Here is a 12878-nt window from a genome sequence, read left to right on the forward strand (position 1 = left end):
CCTTCCTCCCTTGGTAACCGTGCACAAGCTCCTACGTGAGCAGAGTGTTTGCTTTTCAGATCTGCCGCACCCCTGATAGATGCAATACTATCGCGGGGCCCACAATGCACGACGAATGCCAAAAGCCCGGTTTTTGCACGGTTCCCATTCAGTAATGACAATCGTGCCGCAAATGGTCCGAGTATCCGGCACGTTGTTTGCGTTTGTCTCGCCGAAACGACAAATGGAATTTGCAAGTACGATATCGAAATAAAATATTAATAAAATTGGGGTGCAACACGAGGACTTCCCAGGAGGTCACCCATCCTAGTACTACTCTCGCCCATGCACACTTAACTTCGGAGTTCTGATGGGATCCGGTGCATTAGTGCTGGTATGATCGCACCCGTTTAATTCATGCTCGCTTAGATCTTTATGCACTATCTTGCTCCCCTCCATTAATTGTTTTAGATTTGAAAAAACTGTGTATGCAGCCTTCCTCCCTTGGTAACCGTGCACAAGCTCGTACGTTGGCAGAGTGTTTGCATTTCAGATCTGCCACACCCCCGGATAGATGCAATACTATCGCGGGGCCCACAATGCACGACGAATGCCAAAAGCCCGGTTTTTGCACGGTTCCCATTCAGTAATGACAATCGTGCCGCAAATGGTCCGAGTATCCGGCACGTTGTTTGCGTTTGTCTCACCGAAACAAATGGAATTTGCAAATACGATATCGAAATAAAATATTAATAAAATTGGGGTGCAACACGAGGACTTCCCCAGAGGTCACCCATCCTAGTACTACTCTCGCCCAAGCACACTTAACTTCGGAGTTCTGATGGGATCCGGTGCATTTGTGCTGGTATGATCGCACCCGTTTAATTCATGCTCGCTTAGATCTTTATGAAATATCTTGCTCCCTTCCATTAATTGTTTTAGATTTGAAAAAAATGTGTATGCAGCCTTCCTCCCTTAGTAACCGTGCACAAGCTCCTACGTGAGCGGAGTGTTTGCTTTTCAGATCTGCCGCACCTCCGGATAGATGCAATACTATCGCGGGGCCCACAATGCACGACGAATGCCGAAAGCCCGGTTCTTGCATCGTTGCCATTCAGTAATGACGATCGTGCCGCAAATGGTCCGAGTATCCGACGCATTGTTTCCAGTTGTCTCCCAGAAACAACCAATGGAATTTGCAAATACAAATCAAAATAAAATATTAATAAAATTGGGATGCAACACGTGGACTTCCCAGGAGGTCACCCATCCAAGTACTACTCTCGCCCAAGCACGCTTAACTTCGGAGTTCTGATGAGATCCGGTGCATTAGTGCTGGTATGATCGCATCCGTTTATTTCATGCTCGCTTAGATCTTTGTGCACTATCTTGCTCCCCTCCATTAATTGTTTTAGACTTGAAAAAACTGTGTATGCAGGCTTCCTCCCTTGGTAACCGTGCACAAGCTCGTATGTGAGCAGAGTGTTTGCATTTCAGATCTGCCACACCCCCGGATAGATGCAATACTATCGCGGGGCCCACAATGCACGACGAATGCCAAAAGCCCGGTTTTTGCACGGTTCCCATTCAGTAATGACAATCGTGCCGCAAATGGTCCGAGTATCCGGCACGTTGTTTGCGTTTGTCTCACCGAAACAAATGGAATTTGCAAATACGATATCGAAATAAAATATTAATAAAATTGGGGTGCAACACGAGGACTTCCCCAGAGGTCACCCATCCTAGTACTACTCTCGCCCAAGCACACTTAACTTCGGAGTTCTGATGGGATCCAGTGCATTTGTGCTGGTATGATCGCACCCGTTTAATTCATGCTCGCTTAGATCTTTATGAAATATCTTGCTCCCTTCCATTAATTGTTTTAGATTTGAAAAAAATGTGTATGCAGCCTTCCTCCCTTAGTAACCGTGCACAAGCTCCTACGTGAGCGGAGTGTTTGCTTTTCAGATCTGCCGCACCTCCGGATAGATGCAATACTATCGCGGGGCCCACAATGCACGACGAATGCCGAAAGCCCGGTTCTTGCATCGTTGCCATTCAGTAATGACGATCGTGCCGCAAATGGTCCGAGTATCCGACGCATTGTTTCCAGTTGTCTCCCAGAAACAACCAATGGAATTTGCAAATACAAATCAAAATAAAATATTAATAAAATTGGGGTGCAACACGTGGACTTCCCAGGAGGTCACCCATCCAAGTACTACTCTCGCCCAAGCACACTTAACTTCGGAGTTCGGATGGGATCCGGTGCATTAGTGCTGGTATGATCGCACCCGTTTAATTCATGCTCGCTTAGATCTTTATGAACTATTTTGCTCCCTTCCATTAATTGTTTTAGATTTTAAAAAAATGTGTATGCAGCCTTCTTCCCTTGGTAACCGTGCACAAGCTCCTACGTGAGCGGAGTGTTTGCTTTTCAGATCTGCCGCACCTCCGGATAGATGCAATACTATCGCGGGGCCCACAATGCATGACGAATGCCGAAAGCCCGGTTCTTGCATCGTGGCCATTCAGTAATGACGATCGTGCCGCAAATGGTCCGAGTATCCGACGCATTGTTTCCAGTATCTCCCAGAAACAACAAATGGAATTTGCAAATACAAATCAAAATAAAATATTAATAAAATTGGGGTGCAACACGAGGACTTCCCAGGAGGTCACCCATCCTAGTACTACTCTCGCCCAAGCACGCTTAACTTCGGAGTTCTGATGGGATCCGGTGCATTAGTGCTGGTATGATCGCACACGTTTAATTCATGCTCGCTTAGATCTTTATGCACTATCTTGCTCCCCTCCATTAATAGTTTTAGATTTGAAAAAACTGTGTATGCAGCCTTCCTCCCTTGGTAACCGTGCACAAGCTCCTACGTGAGCAGAGTGTTTGCTTTTCAGATCTGCCGCACCCCCTGATAGATGCAATACTATCGCGGGGCCCACAATGCACGACGAATGCCAAAAGCCCGGTTTTTGCACGGTTCCCATTCAGTAATGACAATCGTGCCGCAAATGGTCCGAGTATCCGGCACGTTGTTTGCGTTTGTCTCACCGAAACAAATGGAATTTGCAAATACGATATCGAAATAAAATATTAATAAAATTGGGGTGCAACACGAGGACTTCCCCAGAGGTCACCCATCCTAGTACTACTCTCGCCCAAGCACACTTAACTTCGGAGTTCTGATGGGATCCGGTGCATTTGTGCTGGTATGATCGCACCCGTTTAATTCATGCTCGCTTAGATCTTTATGAAATATCTTGCTCCCTTCCATTAATTGTTTTAGATTTGAAAAAAATGTGTATGCAGCCTTCCTCCCTTAGTAACCGTGCACAAGCTCCTACGTGAGCGGAGTGTTTGCTTTTCAGATCTGCCGCACCTCCGGATAAATGCAATACTATCGCGGGGCCCACAATGCACGACGAATGCCGAAAGCCCGGTTCTTGCATCGTTGCCATTCAGTAATGACGATCGTGCCGCAAATGGTCCGAGTATCCGACGCATTGTTTCCAGTTGTCTCCCAGAAACAACCAATGGAATTTGCAAATACAAATCAAAATAAAATATTAATAAAATTGGGGTGCAACACGTGGACTTCCCAGGAGGTCACCCATCCAAGTACTACTCTCGCCCAAGCACACTTAACTTCGGAGTTCGGATGGGATCCGGTGCATTAGTGCTGGTATGATCGCACCCGTTTAATTCATGCTCGCTTAGATCTTTATGAACTATTTTGCTCCCTTCCATTAATTGTTTTAGATTTGAAAAAAATGTGTATGCAGCCTTCCTCCCTTAGTAACCGTGCACAAGCTCCTACGTGAGCGGAGTGTTTGCTTTTCAGATCTGCCGCACCTCCGGATAGATGCAATACTATCGCGGGGCCCACAATGCACGACGAATGCCGAAAGCCCGGTTCATGCATCGTTGCCATTCAGTAATGACGATCGTGCCGCAAATGGTCCGAGTATCCGACGCATTGTTTCCAGTTGTCTCCCAGAAACAACCAATGGAATTTGCAAATACAAATCAAAATAAAATATTAATAAAATTGGGATGCAACACGTGGACTTCCCAGGAGGTCACCCATCCAAGTACTACTCTCGCCCAAGCACGCTTAACTTCGGAGTTCTGATGAGATCCGGTGCATTAGTGCTGGTATGATCGCATCCGTTTAATTCATGCTCGCTTAGATCTTTGTGCACTATCTTGCTCCCCTCCATTAATTGTTTTAGACTTGAAAAAACTGTGTATGCAGGCTTCCTCCCTTGGTAACCGTGCACAAGCTCGTATGTGAGCAGAGTGTTTGCATTTCAGATCTGCCACACCCCCGGATAGATGCAATACTATCGCGGGGCCCACAATGCACGACGAATGCCAAAAGCCCGGTTTTTGCACGGTTCCCATTCAGTAATGACAATCGTGCCGCAAATGGTCCGAGTATCCGGCACGTTGTTTGCGTTTGTCTCACCGAAACAAATGGAATTTGCAAATACGATATCGAAATAAAATATTAATAAAATTGGGGTGCAACACGAGGACTTCCCCAGAGGTCACCCATCCTAGTACTACTCTCGCCCAAGCACACTTAACTTCGGAGTTCTGATGGGATCCGGTGCATTTGTGCTGGTATGATCGCACCCGTTTAATTCATGCTCGCTTAGATCTTTATGAAATATCTTGCTCCCTTCCATTAATTGTTTTAGATTTGAAAAAAATGTGTATGCAGCCTTCCTCCCTTAGTAACCGTGCACAAGCTCCTACGTGAGCGGAGTGTTTGCTTTTCAGATCTGCCGCACCTCCGGATAGATGCAATACTATCGCGGGGCCCACAATGCACGACGAATGCCGAAAGCCCGGTTCTTGCATCGTTGCCATTCAGTAATGACGATCGTGCCGCAAATGGTCCGAGTATCCGACGCATTGTTTCCAGTTGTCTCCCAGAAACAACCAATGGAATTTGCAAATACAAATCAAAATAAAATATTAATAAAATTGGGATGCAACACGTGGACTTCCCAGGAGGTCACCCATCCAAGTACTACTCTTGCCCAAGCACGCTTAACTTCGGAGTTCTGATGAGATCCGGTGCATTAGTGCTGGTATGATCGCATCCGTTTAATTCATGCTCGCTTAGATCTTTGTGCACTATCTTGCTCCCCTCCATTAATTGTTTTAGACTTGAAAAAACTGTGTATGCAGGCTTCCTCCCTTGGTAACCGTGCACAAGCTCGTATGTGAGCAGAGTGTTTGCATTTCAGATCTGCCACACCCCCGGATAGATGCAATACTATCGCGGGGCCCACAATGCACGACGAATGCCAAAAGCCTGGTTTTTGCACGGTTCCCATTCAGTAATGACAATCGTGCCGCAAATGGTCCGAGTATCCGGCACGTTGTTTGCGTTTGTCTCACCGAAACAAATGGAATTTGCAAATACGATATCGAAATAAAATATTAATAAAATTGGGGTGCAACACGAGGACTTCCCCAGAGGTCACCCATCCTAGTACTACTCTCGCCCAAGCACACTTAACTTCGGAGTTCTGATGGGATCCGGTGCATTTGTGCTGGTATGATCGCACCCGTTTAATTCATGCTCGCTTAGATCTTTATGAAATATCTTGCTCCCTTCCATTAATTGTTTTAGATTTGAAAAAAATGTGTATGCAGCCTTCCTCCCTTAGTAACCGTGCACAAGCTCCTACGTGAGCGGAGTGTTTGCTTTTCAGATCTGCCGCACCTCCGGATAGATGCAATACTATCGCGGGGCCCACAATGCACGACGAATGCCGAAAGCCCGGTTCTTGCATCGTTGCCATTCAGTAATGACGATCGTGCCGCAAATGGTCCGAGTATCCGACGCATTGTTTCCAGTTGTCTCCCAGAAACAACCAATGGAATTTGCAAATACAAATCAAAATAAAATATTAATAAAATTGGGGTGCAACACGTGGACTTCCCAGGAGGTCACCCATCCAAGTACTACTCTCGCCCAAGCACACTTAACTTCGGAGTTCGGATGGGATCCGGTGCATTAGTGCTGGTATGATCGCACCCGTTTAATTCATGCTCGCTTAGATCTTTATGAACTATTTTGCTCCCTTCCATTAATTGTTTTAGATTTTAAAAAAATGTGTATGCAGCCTTCTTCCCTTGGTAACCGTGCACAAGCTCCTACGTGAGCGGAGTGTTTGCTTTTCAGATCTGCCGCACCTCCGGATAGATGCAATACTATCGCGGGGCCCACAATGCATGACGAATGCCGAAAGCCCGGTTCTTGCATCGTGGCCATTCAGTAATGACGATCGTGCCGCAAATGGTCCGAGTATCCGACGCATTGTTTCCAGTATCTCCCAGAAACAACAAATGGAATTTGCAAATACAAATCAAAATAAAATATTAATAAAATTGGGGTGCAACACGAGGACTTCCCAGGAGGTCACCCATCCTAGTACTACTCTCGCCCATGCACGCTTAACTTCGGAGTTCTGATGGGATCCGGTGCATTAGTGCTGGTATGATCGCACCCGTTTAATTCATGCTCGCTTAGATCTTTATGCACTATCTTGCTCCCCTCCATTAATAGTTTTAGATTTGAAAAAACTGTGTATGCAGCCTTCCTCCCTTGGTAACCGTGCACAAGCTCCTACGTGAGCAGAGTGTTTGCTTTTCAGATCTGCCGCACCCCTGATAGATGCAATACTATCGCGGGGCCCACAATGCACGACGAATGCCAAAAGCCCGGTTTTTGCACGGTTCCCATTCAGTAATGACAATCGTGCCGCAAATGGTCCGAGTATCCGGCACGTTGTTTGCGTTTGTCTCGCCGAAACGACAAATGGAATTTGCAAGTACGATATCGAAATAAAATATTAATAAAATTGGGGTGCAACACGAGGACTTCCCAGGAGGTCACCCATCCTAGTACTACTCTCGCCCATGCACACTTAACTTCGGAGTTCTGATGGGATCCGGTGCATTAGTGCTGGTATGATCGCACCCGTTTAATTCATGCTCGCTTAGATCTTTATGCACTATCTTGCTCCCCTCCATTAATTGTTTTAGATTTGAAAAAACTGTGTATGCAGCCTTCCTCCCTTGGTAACCGTGCACAAGCTCGTACGTTGGCAGAGTGTTTGCATTTCAGATCTGCCACACCCCCGGATAGATGCAATACTATCGCGGGGCCCACAATGCACGACGAATGCCAAAAGCCCGGTTTTTGCACGGTTCCCATTCAGTAATGACAATCGTGCCGCAAATGGTCCGAGTATCCGGCACGTTGTTTGCGTTTGTCTCACCGAAACAAATGGAATTTGCAAATACGATATCGAAATAAAATATTAATAAAATTGGGGTGCAACACGAGGACTTCCCCAGAGGTCACCCATCCTAGTACTACTCTCGCCCAAGCACACTTAACTTCGGAGTTCTGATGGGATCCGGTGCATTTGTGCTGGTATGATCGCACCCGTTTAATTCATGCTCGCTTAGATCTTTATGAAATATCTTGCTCCCTTCCATTAATTGTTTTAGATTTGAAAAAAATGTGTATGCAGCCTTCCTCCCTTAGTAACCGTGCACAAGCTCCTACGTGAGCGGAGTGTTTGCTTTTCAGATCTGCCGCACCTCCGGATAGATGCAATACTATCGCGGGGCCCACAATGCACGACGAATGCCGAAAGCCCGGTTCTTGCATCGTTGCCATTCAGTAATGACGATCGTGCCGCAAATGGTCCGAGTATCCGACGCATTGTTTCCAGTTGTCTCCCAGAAACAACCAATGGAATTTGCAAATACAAATCAAAATAAAATATTAATAAAATTGGGATGCAACACGTGGACTTCCCAGGAGGTCACCCATCCAAGTACTACTCTCGCCCAAGCACGCTTAACTTCGGAGTTCTGATGAGATCCGGTGCATTAGTGCTGGTATGATCGCATCCGTTTATTTCATGCTCGCTTAGATCTTTGTGCACTATCTTGCTCCCCTCCATTAATTGTTTTAGACTTGAAAAAACTGTGTATGCAGGCTTCCTCCCTTGGTAACCGTGCACAAGCTCGTATGTGAGCAGAGTGTTTGCATTTCAGATCTGCCACACCCCCGGATAGATGCAATACTATCGCGGGGCCCACAATGCACGACGAATGCCAAAAGCCCGGTTTTTGCACGGTTCCCATTCAGTAATGACAATCGTGCCGCAAATGGTCCGAGTATCCGGCACGTTGTTTGCGTTTGTCTCACCGAAACAAATGGAATTTGCAAATACGATATCGAAATAAAATATTAATAAAATTGGGGTGCAACACGAGGACTTCCCCAGAGGTCACCCATCCTAGTACTACTCTCGCCCAAGCACACTTAACTTCGGAGTTCTGATGGGATCCAGTGCATTTGTGCTGGTATGATCGCACCCGTTTAATTCATGCTCGCTTAGATCTTTATGAAATATCTTGCTCCCTTCCATTAATTGTTTTAGATTTGAAAAAAATGTGTATGCAGCCTTCCTCCCTTAGTAACCGTGCACAAGCTCCTACGTGAGCGGAGTGTTTGCTTTTCAGATCTGCCGCACCTCCGGATAGATGCAATACTATCGCGGGGCCCACAATGCACGACGAATGCCGAAAGCCCGGTTCTTGCATCGTTGCCATTCAGTAATGACGATCGTGCCGCAAATGGTCCGAGTATCCGACGCATTGTTTCCAGTTGTCTCCCAGAAACAACCAATGGAATTTGCAAATACAAATCAAAATAAAATATTAATAAAATTGGGGTGCAACACGTGGACTTCCCAGGAGGTCACCCATCCAAGTACTACTCTCGCCCAAGCACACTTAACTTCGGAGTTCGGATGGGATCCGGTGCATTAGTGCTGGTATGATCGCACCCGTTTAATTCATGCTCGCTTAGATCTTTATGAACTATTTTGCTCCCTTCCATTAATTGTTTTAGATTTTAAAAAAATGTGTATGCAGCCTTCTTCCCTTGGTAACCGTGCACAAGCTCCTACGTGAGCGGAGTGTTTGCTTTTCAGATCTGCCGCACCTCCGGATAGATGCAATACTATCGCGGGGCCCACAATGCATGACGAATGCCGAAAGCCCGGTTCTTGCATCGTGGCCATTCAGTAATGACGATCGTGCCGCAAATGGTCCGAGTATCCGACGCATTGTTTCCAGTATCTCCCAGAAACAACAAATGGAATTTGCAAATACAAATCAAAATAAAATATTAATAAAATTGGGGTGCAACACGAGGACTTCCCAGGAGGTCACCCATCCTAGTACTACTCTCGCCCAAGCACGCTTAACTTCGGAGTTCTGATGGGATCCGGTGCATTAGTGCTGGTATGATCGCACACGTTTAATTCATGCTCGCTTAGATCTTTATGCACTATCTTGCTCCCCTCCATTAATAGTTTTAGATTTGAAAAAACTGTGTATGCAGCCTTCCTCCCTTGGTAACCGTGCACAAGCTCCTACGTGAGCAGAGTGTTTGCTTTTCAGATCTGCCGCACCCCCTGATAGATGCAATACTATCGCGGGGCCCACAATGCACGACGAATGCCAAAAGCCCGGTTTTTGCACGGTTCCCATTCAGTAATGACAATCGTGCCGCAAATGGTCCGAGTATCCGGCACGTTGTTTGCGTTTGTCTCACCGAAACAAATGGAATTTGCAAATACGATATCGAAATAAAATATTAATAAAATTGGGGTGCAACACGAGGACTTCCCCAGAGGTCACCCATCCTAGTACTACTCTCGCCCAAGCACACTTAACTTCGGAGTTCTGATGGGATCCGGTGCATTTGTGCTGGTATGATCGCACCCGTTTAATTCATGCTCGCTTAGATCTTTATGAAATATCTTGCTCCCTTCCATTAATTGTTTTAGATTTGAAAAAAATGTGTATGCAGCCTTCCTCCCTTAGTAACCGTGCACAAGCTCCTACGTGAGCGGAGTGTTTGCTTTTCAGATCTGCCGCACCTCCGGATAAATGCAATACTATCGCGGGGCCCACAATGCACGACGAATGCCGAAAGCCCGGTTCTTGCATCGTTGCCATTCAGTAATGACGATCGTGCCGCAAATGGTCCGAGTATCCGACGCATTGTTTCCAGTTGTCTCCCAGAAACAACCAATGGAATTTGCAAATACAAATCAAAATAAAATATTAATAAAATTGGGGTGCAACACGTGGACTTCCCAGGAGGTCACCCATCCAAGTACTACTCTCGCCCAAGCACACTTAACTTCGGAGTTCGGATGGGATCCGGTGCATTAGTGCTGGTATGATCGCACCCGTTTAATTCATGCTCGCTTAGATCTTTATGAACTATTTTGCTCCCTTCCATTAATTGTTTTAGATTTGAAAAAAATGTGTATGCAGCCTTCCTCCCTTAGTAACCGTGCACAAGCTCCTACGTGAGCGGAGTGTTTGCTTTTCAGATCTGCCGCACCTCCGGATAGATGCAATACTATCGCGGGGCCCACAATGCACGACGAATGCCGAAAGCCCGGTTCATGCATCGTTGCCATTCAGTAATGACGATCGTGCCGCAAATGGTCCGAGTATCCGACGCATTGTTTCCAGTTGTCTCCCAGAAACAACCAATGGAATTTGCAAATACAAATCAAAATAAAATATTAATAAAATTGGGATGCAACACGTGGACTTCCCAGGAGGTCACCCATCCAAGTACTACTCTCGCCCAAGCACGCTTAACTTCGGAGTTCTGATGAGATCCGGTGCATTAGTGCTGGTATGATCGCATCCGTTTAATTCATGCTCGCTTAGATCTTTGTGCACTATCTTGCTCCCCTCCATTAATTGTTTTAGACTTGAAAAAACTGTGTATGCAGGCTTCCTCCCTTGGTAACCGTGCACAAGCTCGTATGTGAGCAGAGTGTTTGCATTTCAGATCTGCCACACCCCCGGATAGATGCAATACTATCGCGGGGCCCACAATGCACGACGAATGCCAAAAGCCCGGTTTTTGCACGGTTCCCATTCAGTAATGACAATCGTGCCGCAAATGGTCCGAGTATCCGGCACGTTGTTTGCGTTTGTCTCACCGAAACAAATGGAATTTGCAAATACGATATCGAAATAAAATATTAATAAAATTGGGGTGCAACACGAGGACTTCCCCAGAGGTCACCCATCCTAGTACTACTCTCGCCCAAGCACACTTAACTTCGGAGTTCTGATGGGATCCGGTGCATTTGTGCTGGTATGATCGCACCCGTTTAATTCATGCTCGCTTAGATCTTTATGAAATATCTTGCTCCCTTCCATTAATTGTTTTAGATTTGAAAAAAATGTGTATGCAGCCTTCCTCCCTTAGTAACCGTGCACAAGCTCCTACGTGAGCGGAGTGTTTGCTTTTCAGATCTGCCGCACCTCCGGATAGATGCAATACTATCGCGGGGCCCACAATGCACGACGAATGCCGAAAGCCCGGTTCTTGCATCGTTGCCATTCAGTAATGACGATCGTGCCGCAAATGGTCCGAGTATCCGACGCATTGTTTCCAGTTGTCTCCCAGAAACAACCAATGGAATTTGCAAATACAAATCAAAATAAAATATTAATAAAATTGGGGTGCAACACGTGGACTTCCCAGGAGGTCACCCATCCAAGTACTACTCTCGCCCAAGCACACTTAACTTCGGAGTTCGGATGGGATCCGGTGCATTAGTGCTGGTATGATCGCACCCGTTTAATTCATGCTCGCTTAGATCTTTATGAACTATTTTGCTCCCTTCCATTAATTGTTTTAGATTTTAAAAAAATGTGTATGCAGCCTTCTTCCCTTGGTAACCGTGCACAAGCTCCTACGTGAGCGGAGTGTTTGCTTTTCAGATCTGCCGCACCTCCGGATAGATGCAATACTATCGCGGGGCCCACAATGCATGACGAATGCCGAAAGCCCGGTTCTTGCATCGTGGCCATTCAGTAATGACGATCGTGCCGCAAATGGTCCGAGTATCCGACGCATTGTTTCCAGTATCTCCCAGAAACAACAAATGGAATTTGCAAATACAAATCAAAATAAAATATTAATAAAATTGGGGTGCAACACGAGGACTTCCCAGGAGGTCACCCATCCTAGTACTACTCTCGCCCAAGAACGCTTAACTTCGGAGTTCTGATGGGATCCGGTGCATTAGTGCTGGTATGATCGCACCCGTTTAATTCATGCTCGCTTAGATCTTTATGCACTATCTTGCTCCCCTCCATTAATAGTTTTAGATTTGAAAAAACTGTGTATGCAGCCTTCCTCCCTTGGTAACCGTGCACAAGCTCCTACGTGAGCAGAGTGTTTGCTTTTCAGATCTGCCGCACCCCCTGATAGATGCAATACTATCGCGGGGCCCACAATGCACGACGAATGCCAAAAGCCCGGTTTTTGCACGGTTCCCATTCAGTAATGACAATCGTGCCGCAAATGGTCCGAGTATCTGGCACGTTGTTTGCGTTTGTCTCGCCGAAACGACAAATGGAATTTGCAAATACGATATCGAAATAAAATATTAATAAAATTGGGGTGCAACACGAGGACTTCCCAGGAGGTCACCCATCCTAGTAATAGTCTCGCCCAAGCACGCTTAACTTCGGAGTTCTGATGGGATCCTGTGCATTAGTGCTGGTATGATCGCACCCGTTTAATTCATGCTCGCTTAGATCTTTATGCACTATCTTGCTCCCCTCCATTAATTGTTTTAGATTTGAAAAAACTGTGTATGCAGCCTTCCTCCCTTGGTAACCGTGCACAAGCTCGTACGTGAGCAGAGTGTTTGCATTTCAGATCTGCCGCACCCCCGGATAGATGCAATACTATCGCGGGGCCCACAATGCACGACGAATGCCAAAAGCC

The 12878-nt window shown here is 46.3% G+C and overlaps 27 non-coding genes across 27 annotated transcripts; all 27 read right to left on the bottom strand.

Annotated features, from left to right (window-relative positions):
- Positions 1-268: 268 nt before the first annotated feature.
- LOC148794748 (5S ribosomal RNA) lies at positions 269-387 on the bottom strand. The gene has a single exon (XR_016071557.1). It is a non-coding gene; the product is annotated as a 5S ribosomal RNA (ribosomal RNA).
- Positions 388-739: 352 nt separating this feature from the next.
- On the bottom strand, positions 740-858 carry LOC148794749 (5S ribosomal RNA). Its single transcript, XR_016071215.1, has one exon. It is a non-coding gene; the product is annotated as a 5S ribosomal RNA (ribosomal RNA).
- Positions 859-1212: 354 nt separating this feature from the next.
- Positions 1213-1331, bottom strand: LOC148794750 (5S ribosomal RNA). Its single transcript, XR_016070108.1, has one exon. It is a non-coding gene; the product is annotated as a 5S ribosomal RNA (ribosomal RNA).
- A 352-nt stretch (positions 1332-1683) lies between these two features.
- Positions 1684-1802, bottom strand: LOC148794751 (5S ribosomal RNA). Its single transcript, XR_016072747.1, has one exon. It is a non-coding gene; the product is annotated as a 5S ribosomal RNA (ribosomal RNA).
- A 354-nt stretch (positions 1803-2156) lies between these two features.
- LOC148794752 (5S ribosomal RNA) lies at positions 2157-2275 on the bottom strand. Its single transcript, XR_016070280.1, has one exon. It is a non-coding gene; the product is annotated as a 5S ribosomal RNA (ribosomal RNA).
- A 353-nt stretch (positions 2276-2628) lies between these two features.
- On the bottom strand, positions 2629-2747 carry LOC148794753 (5S ribosomal RNA). Its single transcript, XR_016071502.1, has one exon. It is a non-coding gene; the product is annotated as a 5S ribosomal RNA (ribosomal RNA).
- A 352-nt stretch (positions 2748-3099) lies between these two features.
- Positions 3100-3218, bottom strand: LOC148794754 (5S ribosomal RNA). The gene has a single exon (XR_016071216.1). It is a non-coding gene; the product is annotated as a 5S ribosomal RNA (ribosomal RNA).
- Positions 3219-3572: 354 nt separating this feature from the next.
- LOC148794755 (5S ribosomal RNA) lies at positions 3573-3691 on the bottom strand. The gene has a single exon (XR_016070399.1). It is a non-coding gene; the product is annotated as a 5S ribosomal RNA (ribosomal RNA).
- A 354-nt stretch (positions 3692-4045) lies between these two features.
- LOC148794756 (5S ribosomal RNA) lies at positions 4046-4164 on the bottom strand. Its single transcript, XR_016070119.1, has one exon. It is a non-coding gene; the product is annotated as a 5S ribosomal RNA (ribosomal RNA).
- Positions 4165-4516: 352 nt separating this feature from the next.
- LOC148794757 (5S ribosomal RNA) lies at positions 4517-4635 on the bottom strand. The gene has a single exon (XR_016071218.1). It is a non-coding gene; the product is annotated as a 5S ribosomal RNA (ribosomal RNA).
- A 354-nt stretch (positions 4636-4989) lies between these two features.
- LOC148794758 (5S ribosomal RNA) lies at positions 4990-5108 on the bottom strand. Its single transcript, XR_016072746.1, has one exon. It is a non-coding gene; the product is annotated as a 5S ribosomal RNA (ribosomal RNA).
- A 352-nt stretch (positions 5109-5460) lies between these two features.
- Positions 5461-5579, bottom strand: LOC148794759 (5S ribosomal RNA). The gene has a single exon (XR_016071219.1). It is a non-coding gene; the product is annotated as a 5S ribosomal RNA (ribosomal RNA).
- A 354-nt stretch (positions 5580-5933) lies between these two features.
- LOC148794760 (5S ribosomal RNA) lies at positions 5934-6052 on the bottom strand. The gene has a single exon (XR_016070513.1). It is a non-coding gene; the product is annotated as a 5S ribosomal RNA (ribosomal RNA).
- Positions 6053-6405: 353 nt separating this feature from the next.
- On the bottom strand, positions 6406-6524 carry LOC148794761 (5S ribosomal RNA). The gene has a single exon (XR_016070795.1). It is a non-coding gene; the product is annotated as a 5S ribosomal RNA (ribosomal RNA).
- Positions 6525-6878: 354 nt separating this feature from the next.
- On the bottom strand, positions 6879-6997 carry LOC148794762 (5S ribosomal RNA). The gene has a single exon (XR_016071558.1). It is a non-coding gene; the product is annotated as a 5S ribosomal RNA (ribosomal RNA).
- A 352-nt stretch (positions 6998-7349) lies between these two features.
- Positions 7350-7468, bottom strand: LOC148794763 (5S ribosomal RNA). The gene has a single exon (XR_016071220.1). It is a non-coding gene; the product is annotated as a 5S ribosomal RNA (ribosomal RNA).
- A 354-nt stretch (positions 7469-7822) lies between these two features.
- LOC148794764 (5S ribosomal RNA) lies at positions 7823-7941 on the bottom strand. The gene has a single exon (XR_016070130.1). It is a non-coding gene; the product is annotated as a 5S ribosomal RNA (ribosomal RNA).
- A 352-nt stretch (positions 7942-8293) lies between these two features.
- On the bottom strand, positions 8294-8412 carry LOC148794765 (5S ribosomal RNA). Its single transcript, XR_016072748.1, has one exon. It is a non-coding gene; the product is annotated as a 5S ribosomal RNA (ribosomal RNA).
- Positions 8413-8766: 354 nt separating this feature from the next.
- On the bottom strand, positions 8767-8885 carry LOC148794766 (5S ribosomal RNA). The gene has a single exon (XR_016070624.1). It is a non-coding gene; the product is annotated as a 5S ribosomal RNA (ribosomal RNA).
- Positions 8886-9238: 353 nt separating this feature from the next.
- On the bottom strand, positions 9239-9357 carry LOC148794767 (5S ribosomal RNA). Its single transcript, XR_016071503.1, has one exon. It is a non-coding gene; the product is annotated as a 5S ribosomal RNA (ribosomal RNA).
- A 352-nt stretch (positions 9358-9709) lies between these two features.
- Positions 9710-9828, bottom strand: LOC148794768 (5S ribosomal RNA). The gene has a single exon (XR_016071221.1). It is a non-coding gene; the product is annotated as a 5S ribosomal RNA (ribosomal RNA).
- A 354-nt stretch (positions 9829-10182) lies between these two features.
- On the bottom strand, positions 10183-10301 carry LOC148794769 (5S ribosomal RNA). Its single transcript, XR_016070738.1, has one exon. It is a non-coding gene; the product is annotated as a 5S ribosomal RNA (ribosomal RNA).
- Positions 10302-10655: 354 nt separating this feature from the next.
- LOC148794770 (5S ribosomal RNA) lies at positions 10656-10774 on the bottom strand. The gene has a single exon (XR_016070141.1). It is a non-coding gene; the product is annotated as a 5S ribosomal RNA (ribosomal RNA).
- Positions 10775-11126: 352 nt separating this feature from the next.
- LOC148794771 (5S ribosomal RNA) lies at positions 11127-11245 on the bottom strand. The gene has a single exon (XR_016071222.1). It is a non-coding gene; the product is annotated as a 5S ribosomal RNA (ribosomal RNA).
- A 354-nt stretch (positions 11246-11599) lies between these two features.
- On the bottom strand, positions 11600-11718 carry LOC148794772 (5S ribosomal RNA). The gene has a single exon (XR_016070800.1). It is a non-coding gene; the product is annotated as a 5S ribosomal RNA (ribosomal RNA).
- Positions 11719-12071: 353 nt separating this feature from the next.
- LOC148794773 (5S ribosomal RNA) lies at positions 12072-12190 on the bottom strand. The gene has a single exon (XR_016072228.1). It is a non-coding gene; the product is annotated as a 5S ribosomal RNA (ribosomal RNA).
- Positions 12191-12545: 355 nt separating this feature from the next.
- Positions 12546-12664, bottom strand: LOC148794774 (5S ribosomal RNA). The gene has a single exon (XR_016069717.1). It is a non-coding gene; the product is annotated as a 5S ribosomal RNA (ribosomal RNA).
- Between the last annotated feature and the right edge of the window lie 214 nt (positions 12665-12878).

Source organism: Nelumbo nucifera, chromosome 4, assembly GCF_055504915.1.
Source record: "Nelumbo nucifera cultivar China Antique chromosome 4, China Antique-T2T, whole genome shotgun sequence".
Taxonomy (NCBI): domain Eukaryota; kingdom Viridiplantae; phylum Streptophyta; class Magnoliopsida; order Proteales; family Nelumbonaceae; genus Nelumbo; species Nelumbo nucifera.